A 17,365-nucleotide genomic window follows, 5' to 3' on the forward strand; every position below is an offset into this window, starting at 1 on the left:
ACAAGAATAATCCACAAACCTAATTCTAAGAGAGTTTTTTGGTTACAAGAAGAATTCAAGCTAGAGGTTTTTGGGTTTTTAGAGCTCATTTTATTGCTTCTAGAATTCATCATGGGACTAGAAAAATGAAAGGATCAAGAGAAAAATACTTACTTGGATTGAATCTTGAACACCCTTTCTTTCAATTTTTCCAATGAAGCTTCAATGGAGGAAACACACAAAACCCTAGAGGTTCACGTACGCGGACGGGTGATGAAGAAGACTAGGGTGTGCGGACTTCTTCTTTATAAGGTCATAAATGGGCTTGGACCCGTTCATGAACCGAGACCCATATAAGAAAGATGGGATTTCCTTAGCCATTTGCACATTAAAGGTTATGCATTCCGTGACAACACACATGTGAACGACAACAGATGCAATAGAAAGCTAAAATTGATGTTTAAGCACAATAACAAAACTGTACACAACTCAAACCAATTTTCTTGCCTCATTCCAAGATATATACAAATGGGGAATTGCCATCATTGTTACCAAGAGGCATAATGCGCAGAGGGATTATCATGCGACATTTCTGGTTGATATGTGTGAACAGTCCCTGTAGTATAATCAAAGTAATGATGATAGTCAGGGTAGTTAGATCTTTCTATCCTTCGTTTGTTCTGGCTAGAAGGAGGATACCTCCAATTTCTGGGTTGCATAGTATTAACAGATTCAACACATACATAACCCTTTTCAGAACGATTCTTAGACTTAACAGATTTAAGTTTTTCTAAGAATTTAAAAACGCCTTCGAAAGCTTTGAATAGATCTTTATCAATTGATCCACCACGATAGTATTCCTCAAAGAGATCAAGAGTTAATCTAGTGAGGTTCCATATCCTTGAGCGTGTCGAGCGTTTTCTCAATCTTTCCTTCTTTTTATTTTTTTCCTTCTGATTGATTCTTAAAATCTAAATCTTCCCTTTTAGATGAAGTAAGATTATCATGAGAACCCAGAGGTTTTAGCCATAATAATCTTTGAACAATCTTTAAGGAAATATGGCGTGCGCTACAGATGCCAAGAGCAAGTTTTCCAAAGAAATTTCCCATGGGACAATTTTTAAGGAACGAACAAACACAAACTTATTAGGTTTAAGGTGTTTGTCGGCTCTGATACCAATTGAAAAAGCGGGGGTCTAACACCACCATCCAATATTTCGCTTAGCAATCTGTATGGACAAACTCGAATATACTTTTAAGAGAATCAACAAGACTCAATCAATTAAAAGTATATCAAAGAGTTTATATCTCTCTCTTGATTTGATTTCCTCAAACAGAAACTGCAAGTACTAATCAAATACAAGGAAATAACTTGGATGGTACCAAAGACCAATATCCAAGTGTCAATCAATATCAATCAATAACTGCTAGGTCGGATTCTCCAATTGATTGATCTAACGCACAACCTGTATTATTTCAATTATAAAGATAAAACAATATAATGCGGAAATTGAAATAACACAGACACCAGAAATTTTGTTAACGAGGAAACCGCAAATGCAGAAAAACCCCGGGACCTAGTCCAGATTGAACACACACTGTATTAAGCCGCTACAGACACTAGCCTACTCCAAGCTAACTTCGGACTGGACTGTAGCTGAACCCCAATCAGTCTCCCGCTGATCCAAGGTACAGTTGTACTCCCTACGCCTATGATCGCAGCAGGATATTGCGCACTTGATTCCCTTAGCTGATCTCACCCACAACTAAAAGTTGCTACGATCCAAAATCCCAGGCTTTGACAATAAACAAATTTGTCTCACACAGACAAGTCTATCAAAGGATCAATCTGTCTCCCATAGAAAAACCCTAAAGTTTTTGTTCCGTCTTTTGATAATAATCAAGGTGAACAGGAATCAATTGATAATCCGGTCTTATATTCCCGAAGAATAGCCTAGATTAATCAATCACCTCACAACAATATTAATCGTATGGTAGCGAAACAAGATGTTGTGGAATCACAAACAATGAGACGAAGATGTTTGTGATTACTTTTTATATCTTGCCTATCGGAGATATCAAACCTCAAGCCAATCAATCTGATTGTACTCGTACGATAGAAGATGCAAGATCAGACCACAACTACGATAAAAGTAGTATCGGTCTGGCTTCACAATCCCAATGAAGTCTTTAAGTCGTTAACTTGGTTTTAGAAGAAGAAAACCAAAGCTTAAAGGAGAACCGACTCTAATACGCAAACTAGTATCACACGTAAGGTGTGGGGATTAGTTTTGCACAATACTAGATGTCTCCTTTATATAGTCTTTCAAATCAGGATTTAGCCTTGGTAACAAAGCAATCAATATTCACCGTTAGATGAAAACCTGATTCAGATTCAAGCTAATGTTTCTCGACCATTAGATCGAAAACTTAGCTTGTTATACACAAATGAACTGCACCATATCCTGCATTTGTTAACCGTACCCAAACGTGTATATTGTTGGTTCAATAATAGTTAACCAAAAAGTTAGCCATATGAGCATTTCATATCAACCATGTTCTTCTTCACCATAACTAGTTCAAATGCACTACACCATATCCTGCATTTTGCAACATATTGATTTCGGGGGTGTGCAACGGATATTGACGTTGCATAAGGGTACAACGTCAATATCCGTTACACACCAAAAAATACGTTGCGCAAAATAAATAATACTAGTTTGTTAAATGAAATTAGTGGAGCAACGTTTTTAAAATGTTTAAAAACGTTGGACATCATCGGCATTTACGTAATATCGGACATTTCCAAGGGCTTTAGTAATCTTGTTTATTTAATGTCTGATTTTTTTTTAATTATATTTTTAGAAAATTCCTAAAATTAGTTCCCCAAAATTGCACATCTCTTCCTTATCTCGTTTTTTACTCCCTCTCTCTTGTTTGCAGAGAGTTTTTCTTCCGAGAACCAAAACCCTTCTCTCAAAATCAAACCCAAATCTCTTTCCTAACCAAATCAAAACCTGTGTAATCCTAGAAATCTAGATCAATTCTCTAAAATCTTAAAAAATTCCTAAACCTAGAATCCAAAATCAATTTTCTTCCTGAAAACAAAACCATAACCAAAACCCCGGATCGTTCTCCTTCTAATCGTTTCTCCCAGAACCCGTGATTCAATCTCAAGGTTTCAACAATTTCTTCGATCGGTAACCAATTTCTTCGATCTGTAAACATTTTCTTTTTTCAATCTCAATTGTGAACCATTTTTTTTCTCCTTCTTAAGTGGTAATGATAATCTGAAAAACCCCTAAATCGAATATTGAATCTTGTTTTCCTGCTGTTAATAATGGTAATCTCAAAAACTCATGACTATAGTTGGTTTTTTGAATCTGCTTTTAGAATTTGAAAACCCGGATCTAGTTTTGTTTTACTGAAGATTTGAGTGGTGAAGATCCAGCATATCTTGTAGGCACTCTTAATGTACAGGGGGTTAGTCCTCGAGTGATTTCGGGGGAGTTCAGTGTATTTTAAATCTCAGGGATTTTGAGAGAGTTTGAGAGAGTGTAGGGAGTTTGAGAGAGTTTTGTGTTTTTGAGTTCAGGGAGTTTGGGGGAGTGTAGGAAGTTTGAGAGAGTTTATTAGAGGGAGTTTGGGGGAGTTTGAGAGAGTTCACTCCTAACACATTCTCTTTTAAGAAACAATAAACCCTTATTTGCAAATAACATTGATCTTTAATCAAAAGAAAAAAATAAATGAAAATGATCATATCTCTGTATCAATAGTATGTTATTTTGTGCAACGAGATAAATTTTTTTCCCTTCAATTTAACGGTCTTCATACAATTCTAACTCCCTTTGTTCACAAACATTTTCCCACATATCATCCGCTATACTCTTTCTCCATGCATTAGCTTCTTGACGTTGTTGTTCTTGAGTTTCACTAGTGGAATATAGATTTTTAACCACTTCCTAGGATTCACAAAAACCACTGTTACAGGGCAGATGTAACTATTGGTGATGTGAGCCACAGTTGTTTTATTAAAACTTTTCTTCCAAACAGTTGTTTTCTTAGAGGGTATTTGAGTAAAAATGCAAAGCTCCCTAATAACTTGTATGGACCTGAAAAACGTCCGAGAGAGAAAGCAAACTTTATAATCCTCTCTCTCTTATCTCTATATTTATCTCTATCTCGGTCTGCACTTATTCGGCTTCTTCGCTTTTCTCTCACCACCTATCTCTCACAAGTTAATCACTCTTCATGTTTAGTCGATTTTTCTCAATCATAATTGTAAGTCGCTTGTAAATCAGTATTAGGGTTTGTTTCCTCTTCTTCTTCAAAGAGATCTATCACAAATGAAATTCTTAGACCTAGTTTTGAGATTTCTCTTAACCGAATCAGTATGAAGAAATCTAAGGTTCTTAAAGAGATTTTTGGGAAAGACTTACATAAGGGTTTTATTTAATTTCTATTTTTGATTCTCAGATTTGGGTTTTAGGGTTTCTTATGCTGATAAGTTGATGTTTTTTTCAGTTTGGTTGGCGTTGAAAAGGGTTTTGAATTAACGGCTTAAACAACTTCTAAGGTATACAAACATTATAGCTTCCTCTGATTTCAATTTGTCAAATTAGGGCTCTTAATTTTACATTTTTTTCTTATTTGGAGTTCAAATTCGTAGATTTGGGCATTTTTATTGATTTTAATTGTTTATGTAGTTAGTAGGCATTCAATTTTGATACTGGTTTTCAGTTTTTCTCATATTTTTCAGTTATGGGTTTTCTTGAATGGATGAAAGTTGTGCTTGAATGGGGATTTCCTGCCATTTTATTTTTATGTTGTTGTCGTGGAGGTACTTCTTGTTAGGTGGTTGTGGGTGTATGGTTTTATGGCCAGTAATGGTAAATGTTCTGTGGTCTGTTTGATAATTTGCTCTCTCTTTTGCTCAAGTTAGTCTCTTTTTCCCAAAAGTATTTCTCATTACATCAATTTGTTTTGATGGATTTTTATTATCCTGCTAACTTGCTGAATTGCGCTTCTAGGATACGAGAACCACCTGTGGGGGGCGATATGTTTCTTGCATCATTTAATCTAAGGTATAATTACCTTCTATTTTCTTTTGCACTTGATTTGGTACTTGCGAGGTATCCCCTAACATAAAATTGTTTTGGATGTTTCAGCATGTGCAGAGGTAGTGATGTGTGATCTTGGACTAAGTTCAGAACTGAAGTTTGCATGTAATTCTACACTAATAAAAGTTGCAGGGTGAGTGACTTAACTGATCCTCCTTTGTTTAGTCTTCAGTTTTAACCGACTTTAAGTAGTTGATTGACGTTTGTTAAAATATTTAAGATGAAATCATACTTTTTTTCTAGTTGGAGAACTTGTTAAATTGATGCAGCTGCAATGTACTTGTAAAATGTGCAAACAATTAATCCCGGTGATATAGACTTCATATTTTTCCGATTGTAGTAGTTTACAACGAATTCTTCGAAACGGAAAATGTTACCGCACTTGTTATGATGTAGTGAGATACTAATTAGCACACGGTGTTTTTCTTAATTTCGTAAACGGTAAGGTGGATTTTGCTTTGTTTACTCATTTGACATCATATAAATAAAGCTAGATTCAAAGTGTTTGGCCTCGAAGCTACAAGAGATGCCTTAATGGAAGAATACATAACATTTTGAAGAATAAGAGTTTCGTCTTATTCCTTTTTTCGCATTTAAAATTTTTCTTTTGGTAGGAACTTTTTTTTCGTGAACCCATCATGTGCCAGAATATCCCTAAGATTGTCACTCGTAATGCTTTGGTTTACTTGCGATATTAGAAATGTGAAGTATCGAGTATTTGGTTTTCATACTTACCCTTAAGGTTATCACCGGTTTAATAATTCATTAAATGTGTACATATATAGCTCAGACAACCCTTTTCGTAAGCTGCTGGAACTGTTTATTATCAATAAACACATTTCAAGGTGAACAAACTTGTACTGATAACCTTCCTAATAATTTCAGGTGGTAAAAACTCCAAGAGGGAGCAAGGTGAAACATTAACTCGCAAAAAAAGCTGGGCTCATCAAGGTAAATCAATGTATTTTTGTCTTAAGTGAGCTTATCTACTTGAGTTTTCCTGTGACATAAAAATCATTTGGAAGATTGAAATTTTCTATGCAGGTTGACAATATACTCTACTTATAGCCACGTAGCTTTAGAACTATGGTTTCATCCCACGTATTTTCTGTGAGGATGCCGATCCTCTGGATATGCCTATAACATGCAGGTATGGTGTATGATTCACATCTTGTCACCATTATCCTGTTTTGAGGACCTAATAATTTGAATTAAGCAGATAAGTTTGTAATAATTTGCTTCTACTGTATGTAGGATACTTGGTGCATCCGCCGAAGTTTCTCCAAAGCCTAAAGTCTCTCTAAATGAAAAGTAATATATCAGTAATAGACTAAGTGTGTAAGTTCAGTGATAAGATAAATGCTCATTCTTGTAATTTAGATGTCACTATTATTGTTACTTTAGGATTTGATGGTCTCAGCCTTGTAAGCATTACATTCTCTTGATACTGTTTTACAGGGAGCTAGGAATATGCGAACTGCTTCCAAGGAAGCAAATCAAGAGCATCACCAACCATTATCTTTAACAATCCTTGTATCATCCGTTGCACCTTATTTTTCATTATGTCCTGTACCAGTTCTATATGAGTAGCATGTTATAGTTTTCTATTTTGTTGCTGATTAACAGTACAAAGTTTTACTGAAGTAGTATTTCTTGCCAGTAAGCCTTATCACAACATCTTAGGATGGTTGACCTAACTACAAAATTCTAGGCTTGGTCTACTTCTGAATCTTTGTCCTTCTCTAAGCATATTAAACCTTATTGTTTTATTTGGAGATGCTCGACATGTGAATTTGCTGAAAGACTTTGTAGTGGTAAAAAATGCTTACTTCTTGAGGACGTTGACAGTAGTACCCATATTTAAATGGATCAAAATAGGTTTATGTGAATCCTCTGTTTTTTTGCATGTCCTTCTAATGGTTTGTAAAGACCAGTCTTTGAATGCTTTTACAGTTAATACCCCAGTACTTGGTAAGATAAATTACTGAGATTTCTTTATTGATTTTCAGGTTACAGAAAACAAGCTTTACCAATAGATCTTAAGGTTGTCGAAAATTCCTAATCTAATAGCTAGCTCAAGAAAATTCCTAATCTAATAGCTAGCTCAAGTAAGGTAAATCTCTCCCCAAAAAGTATCTAGTAATAAATATGTATCTTAGTCTTTGTATTTATGAGTATGAGAATGGAAAAAGTATTCCCTAGTTCATGATTTCAAAGTGATGGCATATACTGGACTATTGGAAATTTGAAATAATGTTGAATCATATTACTTTAGTACTCCTTGGAATCCAGTACACCCTACCTGTCTCTCACTCTTAATGATGCCATGTTGATAGTGTCGAGCCACGTTGTTTGTTGTTTATTGACATCAATTATGTTAATCAAATATGCTCTCCAGAGTATAAGTTCTGCAGAGTTCATCTAAATGTCAATTTAAATGCATGAGAATAAATTTCTTGGTAAAGAAGCTGATAAAATGTCTTATTTATTATTATTTTAATTTTTTGTGAATGTGGTTTTTTAATCTTCTTCTTGGTCGAAAACTAATATAAGTTCTCTTATTTGTAGGTGAACTCATTGGTGCAGATATTGCTAAATGATCAAACTACTGATGTGTTGTGAAATGTCAACTGATTATCACTCGGAAACACCTCATTTAACAAGTATCCAGGTATTGCAGTTCTATTCTTCATGTGCTTATTTGAGTTTTCTTCCTCATCTCTTTTTCATTTTGCGGTTTTTAATTGATATACTCTTGGTTTTTATTTGTAGCTTAAGGCTAGAGTAATGGACATGAATAGAGCTAAGTTTGCTAGACAGTGAAGTCTTGTTGGTAATAAGCAGCTGCTAACTTGTTGGAAGATTCTGAAGTTGGTTTGTTAAGTTTGTCAAAGGAATATCCACAGGTTGAACTTTCTTTTTGCTTAGTGTTGAAATTTTCAGATTTGGAAGATTGTAAAAGTTGTAATTGAGAACTCATTTTCATACAAATTCAGTTTGAAGTCATTATCAATTCAGTTTTGTAAAATTCAGTTCTGGACTCATTGTTAATCTAATATAGATCTGACCCAGGTTAAGATTCAGCTGAATCAGGTTTAGATTCAGCTGAATCAGATCCTTTTTTTTTGTGAAATATAATCAAACTAAACCACTGTGTCTATCAGAGTTAATGGTTGCGCTGTGAAAGGAATTCATTTTTTTTAAGATTTCAGCGTCAGTGAGACACAGTCGTTTTGGAAAAAACCACTCATATATTAGATCTGATGGACACAGTCGTTTTTAACGATAATACATCTTCTACTTGCAGTGGTTTAACTTCCATTTTCCACTAGTGTTTGTTGTGTCAAAATTTCATCGTCATTTACAAGCGTTGATGGATGGCTATCTTCCTCTTCCTCTTCCTCGACCGGAAACTCATCTGAACGACATTCTTTTCGTAAGAAGTTGTGTAGGCCTGCACAAGCTGTCATTATCTCCCCTTGCACCTGATACGGAAATGGAGGTTGAGACTTAAAGATCAAGAAACGAGACTTCACAACACCGAACAATCTTTCAACTACATTCCTCAAAGAAGCATGACGCATGTTAAATAATTCTTCAGCCTTTTTCGCATGATTACCCGTACCAGAAAATTCTTTCAAATGATAACGTTGGCCACAAAATGGTGTTAAACAATATCGTCGGTTTGCAAACCCATCATCCCCCAAGTAATATTTACCTGAATAAAACATAAAAAGAAAACTTCATCAAGTAGAACCCGAATATAACTTAACAAAAAAACTCAAAACTTCACATTAGATAAAAGTAAAATTACCTTGCGGTATTTTCAGTCCATTTCTTTTTGTCATTGCGTCGTTAAGTATTTTCGAATCATGAGCAGACCCTTCGCATCCACTGAGCACGTATATGAACTCCAAGTCGAAGTTGCAAACCGCTAACACATTTTGAGATGTAATTCCATGTCGATTCCGATAAACGGCTGCATTTCTTTTCTCTACCATTGCTGGGATATGTGTACAGTCCATAGCTCCAATGCAATCCTTAAAGTAAGGATAAAATCGTGTACTCTCACGAATTTTAAATGGAGTTGCACTTGTTGGCTTAGCCATCATCCTCGAAGCTATAGAAGTTAAAGCTCGCAACATCCTGTTGAATTTTTTACTAACTGTCCACCGAGAGCGACCAAATGTGTCACGTATTGTGGAATATCGTGAACTTTTCCCAACAACGAGTAAAAATATACCAAGCATTTCTTCAATAGAAACACATCTTGTATCACATAATGATGTAGTTTCTCTAATGATACAACATAGTTTTAGAAAAATATCAGGGTACATCCTATAACTTCTTCGAAAGTCTTCTGGGTCTTGACGCAAAACTCTCCTTATATAGTTATATCCAAACAAAGTAACTGGGCGTCTCATTGGTCATTCAATACGCTGACTTTGTATATATTGCAATTGCTTGATTATATCCATCAACCATGAATGCACCGCTGAAAGTATATTCAAAAATATGGATAGTTCAAATTCATTATTGCTGCTTACCTCTTCATCATCACTGCTTTCTTCTTCTGTATCAAAGGCTTCATCTTCACTATCAGTAGATAAATCCAAATCAGACATGTTCACCTAAAAAGATGATAAAAGTACTTTTTTTTATTAGAATCATCATTATTTCAAAAGCATAAAAGTATATGTATATAGAAAATAAGCATATAGAATATAAAGTTCATAAATTCAATCATAATAACCATAAAGATTTCAACCCATAAAAATTAGTAGCAATCAATCCATAACAATAAGTTCTCAACTAGGAGTAAAGAAAAATTAAATACTAATAGTTATGAAGAAAAACGATAAAATGTTGTAACTCTAAAAGCCCATTAAACCTAATAGAAACTTGCAAAGATGACAGGTTTATGCTTTTAACTTTGAACCAATCCACAACTTTCTCTCTTCAGGAGTAAAACGTATGAATAAGTTCTTCTTGTGATTGTTGTCCAGCATTTCAATTACTTTCAGCTTATCTTCCAAAGAAATTTCATTCATGCCATAAACAAGATCCCATACTTGGTTATCTTTCTTATCCTTATCAATTCTGCGCATTTCTTTTTCAATTTTGCGGTCTTCTTTCTCTTTCGCAATAAGAGCATGCATTGAATCAATAGAAGAAGCAATCGATGAACTGTTGGCAATCAATTTCTCTAGATAATCATACTGCCCAGTAGGATTAATTGATGTAGAAGAGTCACCAATGTCACACCTTGGTCTTTTCTTTGGTGCCGTTTTTCTGACAGGAATTTTCTTTGTGTTCATATCTTGAGTTTCATCTTTATCTTGTTCATCACTTTCCTCTAAGCCATATCCCACGTATGATACGTTAAAAGCATTATCATATTGCTCTCGTTGAGTATAATCAACATCGAAGTAATCATCTTGTTCATCTTCCTTATCACAGGTTCTAGCACTTGTACCCTCATGGGTAAGATCAACTGTAACTTTTCCAGAAGCACATTTATTCCCAAAAACAATAAGCAATTCACCATAGTCTTTACCATTATCTTCCCTTAAGTTAGTTTGGTTTGGATGGCTCTGTTAACATACAAAAAATAAATAAAGGATAAAGCATGAATTAGAACTCTGCACAAAATAGAAGAAAAAAATATCAAATTTAGTTTTCAGTAAGTAACACACACATACCTCAAAGTAATTGTTCCACATCTCGTCGGATCCAGTAATCATCTTGTTAGCATCATCCCAACCGAATCCAGAAGTACAAGATTTAAACAAATCCTGGTATTGACCAAATCTAGTCTTCAGCCATCTATGTTTCCCTTTATAGTTCTCAAAAGATTTGACACAACCACATGCTTGGTTAAGTTTTGGAAGTATCTCCTCTTCCACTATTCTCTTAGTAAAACATCCACTAGTGTCTTTCTTCTTCTCAACTGTAGCTTCTACCAACAGTTCCAATAATTTCTCAGTCTCTCGAGTTGTCCATTGTTTGTAATTTGTAGTCACTTCCGTTTCCGGTTCCGTATTCTTATTCTTCCTAACATTCTTTTTCTTCTTGTTGTTTTCAGCAGGTTGGCTGGATTTTTCCATTCTATGATGTGACATGTTATCTACATTAGTACTTAGACTAATATTAGAACTTAACAAAGCAAGGATAGTAATAACACCAAACAGTCTAATGTAAACATGATAAAAAAATATGATACTAGATTACACAGTACTAACACGCATATCTACTTAGCGAAATTGTTAATCAAAGAAAATCACTTAGCAACTCCTTGCAACAAAAGCACCGTATGAATTGGCTAAAACACACCAATACGGAATGAAGTACGCCACTGTATTGAACTTTGGCATATAGAATAGAAGAGAAGTATGTGTCTAAATAAGAGGACTTAACAAGTGATATTGATTCTCAATGACACCCATGCAAAGTAGCAACCAATTAATGCATGATAACATAACAAATTATGAAGATAGCTGTAAAGGAATTCTGTTTCACCGAAACACAGTTTCAGATTGTCCAATCTTTGCAGTACTAATACTTACCTGATCCTCTTGAAATTTTTACGGTACACTTAGAACTCAATATTCCACAACACACTCAAAAATCATAGCATTCCAACGGTTCATTAAAAAGATACATTACTCAGAACCCGACTACTTTCAATACGTGCATACAGAATTCAGTTCCGGATTTCTCGCACTTTCGTGTACCTAAACTGATCAGAACTTCATGAAATTTCTAAAGTAGGAAACCTTCATATATACAAACATCATACTAAAATTTCAGCTTTGTCTGATAAGCGGAGAATGAGATAAATAGGAATCAGTCCCCTATTCGGGATTTAAACTCAGCAGACCATAGTCATATATTGTGCAATCTTTGCAGTAGCAAACGTGACCTGATCCGCATGAAAATTTTATTGTACTTCTATAACAAGGTAAACTACGACATACTCAAATTTCATCATATTCCAGCGGTTGAATTTAAATATATCATTATAACAAAAGCACCGTATGAATTGGCTAAAACACGCCAATACGGAATGAAGTACGCCACTGTATTGAACTTTGGCGTATAGAATAAAAGAGAAGTATGTGTCTAAATAAGATGACTTAACAAGTGATAGTGATTCTCAATGACACCCATGCAAAGTAGCAAGCCAATTAATGCATGATGACATAACAAATTATGAAGATAGCTGTAAAGGAATTATGTTTCACCGAAACACAGTTTCAGATTGTTCAATATTTGCAGTACTAATACTTACCTGATCCTCTTTAAATTTTTACGGTACACTTACAACTCAATATTACGCAACACACTCAAAATTCATAGCATTCCAACGGTTCATTGAAAAGATACATTACTCAGAACCCGACTACTTTCAATACGTGCATACAGAATTCAGTTCCGGATTTCTCACACTTTGGTGTACCTAAAGTGATCAGAACTTCATGAAATTTCTAAAGTAGGAAACCTTCGTATATAAAAACATCATACTAAAATTTCAGCTTTGTCTGATAAGAGGAGAATGAGATAAATAGGAATCAGTCCCCTATTCGGGATTTAAACTCAGCAGACCATAGTCATATATTGTGCAAGCTTTGCAGTAGCAAACGTGACCTGATCCGCATGAAAATTGTACTGTACTTCTATAACAAGGTAAACTACGACATACTCAAATTTCATCATATTCCAACGGTTGAATTTAAAGATATCATTATAACAAAAGCACCGTATGAATTGGCTAAAACACGCCAATACGGAATGAAGTAAGCCACTGTATTGAACTTTGACATATATAATAGAAGAGAAGTATGTGTCTAAATAAGATGACTTAACAAGTGATAGTGATTCTCAATGACACCCATGCAAAGTAGCAAGCCAATTAATGCATGATGACATAACAAATTATGAAGATAGCTGTAAAGGAATTCTGTTTCACCGAAACACAGTTTCAGATTGTCCAATCTTTGCAATACTAATACTTACCTGATCCTCTTTAAATTTTTACGGTACACTTACAACTCAATATTACACAACACACTCAAAAATCATAGCATTCCAACGGTTCATTAAAAAGATACATTACTCAGAACCCGACTACTTTCAATACGTGCATACAGAATTCAGTTCCGGATTTCTCACACTTTGGTGTACCTAAATTGGTCAGAACTTCATGAAATTTGTACAATAGGTAACCTTCATATATACAAACATCATACTATAATTTCATCTTTGTCCGATAAGCGTAGAATGAGATAAATAGGAATCAGTCCCCTATTCGGGATTTAAACTCAGCAGACCATAGTCATATATTGTGCAAGCTTTGCAGTAGCAAACGTGATCTGATCCGCGTGACAATTTTACTGTACTTCTATAACAAGGTAAACTACGACATACTCAAATTTCATCATATTCCAACGGTTGAATTTAAAGATATCATTATAATCAAATTATGCAATTTCTTACCAAGATCTTTTGAACCACAAATTAGGGTTTTGACAGAGAGAGAGTACCCACAAAAAAAACTATACACACAATCAAAATAAACAATCATGGAGATCAAAGATATGAAAAACAATCAAAATAGTACACAAATCAAACTATTATAAACAATCATGGAGATCAAAGAAGAAAAAAAACATACCTGGAAAAAAAACGTTTCCTCTTCTTTCTCTTATGGTTTTCTACGCACCAAACTCCTTCCCAAATCTCTACTCTTTTGAGAGATTTGTTGTGAGACCAAAATACACTAAAAACTCCTTCGAACTCCCCAAAGCAACCAACTCCCTAGTATTGTAGGGTTTTATGACTAACAGGGAGTTCAAGAGCTTTTTTTAAACTCCCCAGCGACTAACAGGTGTTTTCTAGAGAGTTTAGGAGACTCCTCTAAACTCCCCCACGACTAACGGAGATTTGGAGAGACTCCCTCAAGACTAACAGGAGAAAACCTAAATACATTAAAATCTCTCGAACTCTCCCACGACTAACCCCCTGGTAGTACTTGTTATGTAGTTTTGAGTTTCATTGTTTTGTTTTTTTTTTAATTTTGTTTTTGAATGCAGGGTTTTGATTTTATTTTGGGTTTTTGTTGTTGCTGCCGCAGGGTAAGCTAATGCCATTGTCACAAGGAGCACAATCTGAATTTCTTGATTCCCTTACAACAGATGTTAATAAATGTGTTGAAGCTCTGCAAGAGTTTCAGGTTTGTTTTAAATTTTAATTTGGGTTTCTATTTGTACCAATCATAGTTTCACTCTGTGTCATTTCTGAATTTTTTTGTTTTATAATGGTATTAGGTTCACTGAATGTCCCTAACTTACTAAAGCTTGATAATGGTATTAGGTTCACTCAATGTGTGGATTGTTTTAGCTTTATAAAGTTTGTTGTACTAAACATACCATGTTTCCAGCAAAGCATCTCCAGAATCTTTAATGCTGCATGTTGATCAGCTCACTAGGAATGCGAATGAGGGACATCTGAAGGAGATTTTTGGCAAGTCATTTCCTTTGTGATATGGATACTAATAAATATAGTGATAACCGCATCAAGTTTTTTGTACCTAGAAACTCATTGGTGTTCGCTGATAAGGGTTGGATAAGGTTGAATCTTCTTAGAGTTTCATTATTAGGTTTTAATTATTTTGAATTTGGGTATGCTTGTAAATTAAAGTTGATGTTCAATAGGTGTATGTTTAGACGATTGACTGAGTTTTCTGAAATCTTTCTTTCCACGCTTGTTATTGCTTGTTTCTGAGAAAGAAATTGTAGACACTAGTGTCGGAATATTTGTCATATCCTGATTAGATGTATGCATGCTTATAGTTGTTGTTTCGTAAGATGTTTAAGTGCTCTGGGGAGAATAACAAACTGCTGGCATTGATCTGTCCAGAACTGTGGGTATGTCCATGTAGATTTTTAAGTTTTGATTTGGAGCGAGGTTGTGTGTGCACTAGATGATTATGCAGAGTAGCATGTATGTTGGAGCTAGCTTGTACTTTGATCTGTATTATTCTCCATAGATGAAGATTGATTTTTTATTTATTTAGCTTGACAACGTTTTGAGCCAGTATCAAGAAGTGAAGGGTGTCCCTTTGCATTATTTCTTGTTGGTCTTCAATTGCAGTTAGTTTAGAACTCTAACATAGTAATTGCAGAATTATTTGAGGCAGATTTCTTATTAATTTATTGTTGTTTGGTTTGTTATTAGGAAATTCAACGAACTCCAAAAGTATTGCTTAATCTCATAAGTAACCAAAAGAATCAGCCATGAAGTCGTACAATGTGGATGGAACTTCTCTTTCTCTTTCCCTTTACAAAGATGTTACGAATTCCAAGTACTCTATCTAGTCCCTACTTCTTTGTGTATATTATGTATGTGATGTAAGTGATTGATATTTGTTAAATAAACACCTCTAGAATCTCTAGATCACTAAGGACATACATATCCATCTTCTCTTGTACATTGGAAAGTGATTTCTGCGGATGACAAGAGGTCAGCATCTTTGCTTCACATCCGATAGCTTTTTATTCTACATTTAATTCTGTAAATCAGCTTACAAATTTGCTTAATTATTTTTGAAGGACCTTTATTCCACAGAGAGTCCTCTGCGGGTAACACGAGAAACTAGTGGGTACGAAGATGCTAGTCCTGTGATGCAGATAAGAGATCACGGTGCTCGTAACCGTGGTAGTCCAGAAACTAGTGGGTACGAAGATGCTAGTCGTGCCAGGTTTCGATTTGTTTAGGGTTTCTCTTTCATTTTTTATTTTTCTCGTTTTCCTGTTTTGTTTCTTTGCATTTATTTACCGATGTTTTAGGAGGCATGCACGTCTTTCTCCTCGAAAGAGAACCAGTCTAGTTACCTATGGGGTACCCTGTTTTACAACTACCGCCAGTGTCAGTGGCAGGTCAGTCACATCTCCATGCCATGAATTCTGGTCTTTCTAGATGTCAAGTGGTAAATGGAGTCTCTGCAACAGGAAATCTTCACCCTATTCGAGTAAACTCGGGCAATGAGTAAGAACTTAGTCACTTATTCTCTCATGTCTTATCTGTTCCATGTACTATTTCTTAACTTCGGTTCTGGCTTTCGTATTTGCAAGAGTAAGATTCAGTTGTGAAGCAGACCTGCTGAAACTTGTGGTTTAGTAGATACCATAACTGTAATAACTTGCAAACACCTTGTTTACTACAATGTTTAATGGTTAAGTAGACACAATCTTCTTAATCCACAGCTAATTTTCTATCAGGCAAGGTTATTATATTAATGCAAGTCGTAAACCCATGCTTTGCCATGTTGATTCTATTTTTTGTCTGGTTGATTATATACCTAGTCTTTTTTTTCTAAAGCATGCATATAATAAAAAGCAACTAAACTGTTATTACACGAGGGAATGTGATTCCCCTATAATCGTCTAATAGAATATGGTTAAGAAAATCCGGGTTCGTCTGGTCTCATATTGAGCTTGAGTAGTTTCCATCTTGGCTACCGTCCGCTGCATAGTTCGCTAGACCATCTGCTGCTTGGTTTCCTTCTCTGTAATTGTGCTGAATAGCACAACATGGAATTTGGCGCATCCGGTGCTTAATTTCTGTCACCATTTCTGAAATATACCAAGGGGCTTCTGCTGGAATTTTAATGAAGTGTACGAGACTTTCAGAATCTGCCTCAAATAACACTTTAGACCATCCTCTTTTCGTGGCAGTTCTGGTTGCTAATACTGTTGCCCAAGTTTCTGCTGCGAGCGTTGAGGTTAATCCTAGCGGTTGAGCAAGAGTCATTATTGTTTGTGCATTCGAGTCCCTGCAAATGAAACCTGCTCCCGCCATACCTGGGTGGCCTCTAGCAGCTCCATCAGTGTTGACTTTAATCCAGTCTGGTGCTGGCTTGCACCAACCTACTTGAATGGTTATGGTTGTTTTGGTTATGTTTGTAGCGGTTCGAGTCGGTGGTTCTCCCGGGAGAACTGGAGGGGAGATCGTTATAGCCCATTCAAATTCTTGTTGTTGTGTCATAGATCTTTCCATAATGTCTGCGAGAGTGGATGGTGCTTGATTGAACACGAGTTCATTTCTTGTCGTCCAAAGTGACCAGAATAGAAAACAACATGCTGTGATAGAAGATTTATTGCCCAGAGTTTGGAGAATTCGTGAAATTGTTGTTTGGGGGTTTACGGTAATTGATTGGTTGTTTCCTTGGTATTGGGTTGTTGATATGCGGTTTGACAGGCTGGCCC

General features: G+C 35.4%; 2 long non-coding RNA genes across 2 annotated transcripts; both read left to right on the forward strand.

Annotated features, from left to right (window-relative positions):
- The first annotated feature begins 4,169 nt into the window (after positions 1-4,169).
- On the forward strand, positions 4,170-6,623 carry LOC113331776. The gene is made up of 8 exons (XR_003351180.1): positions 4,170-4,260; positions 4,504-4,555; positions 5,010-5,063; positions 5,148-5,232; positions 5,985-6,050; positions 6,144-6,249; positions 6,354-6,437; positions 6,558-6,623. It is a non-coding gene; the product is annotated as an uncharacterized LOC113331776 (long non-coding RNA).
- A 516-nt stretch (positions 6,624-7,139) lies between these two features.
- Positions 7,140-8,042, forward strand: LOC113331777. Its single transcript, XR_003351181.1, has 3 exons — positions 7,140-7,212; positions 7,668-7,770; positions 7,872-8,042. It is a non-coding gene; the product is annotated as an uncharacterized LOC113331777 (long non-coding RNA).
- The last annotated feature ends 9,323 nt before the right edge of the window (positions 8,043-17,365 follow it).

Source organism: Papaver somniferum, unplaced genomic scaffold (assembly GCF_003573695.1).
Source record: "Papaver somniferum cultivar HN1 unplaced genomic scaffold, ASM357369v1 unplaced-scaffold_128, whole genome shotgun sequence".
In the NCBI taxonomy this organism is placed as follows: Eukaryota; Viridiplantae; Streptophyta; class Magnoliopsida; order Ranunculales; family Papaveraceae; genus Papaver; species Papaver somniferum.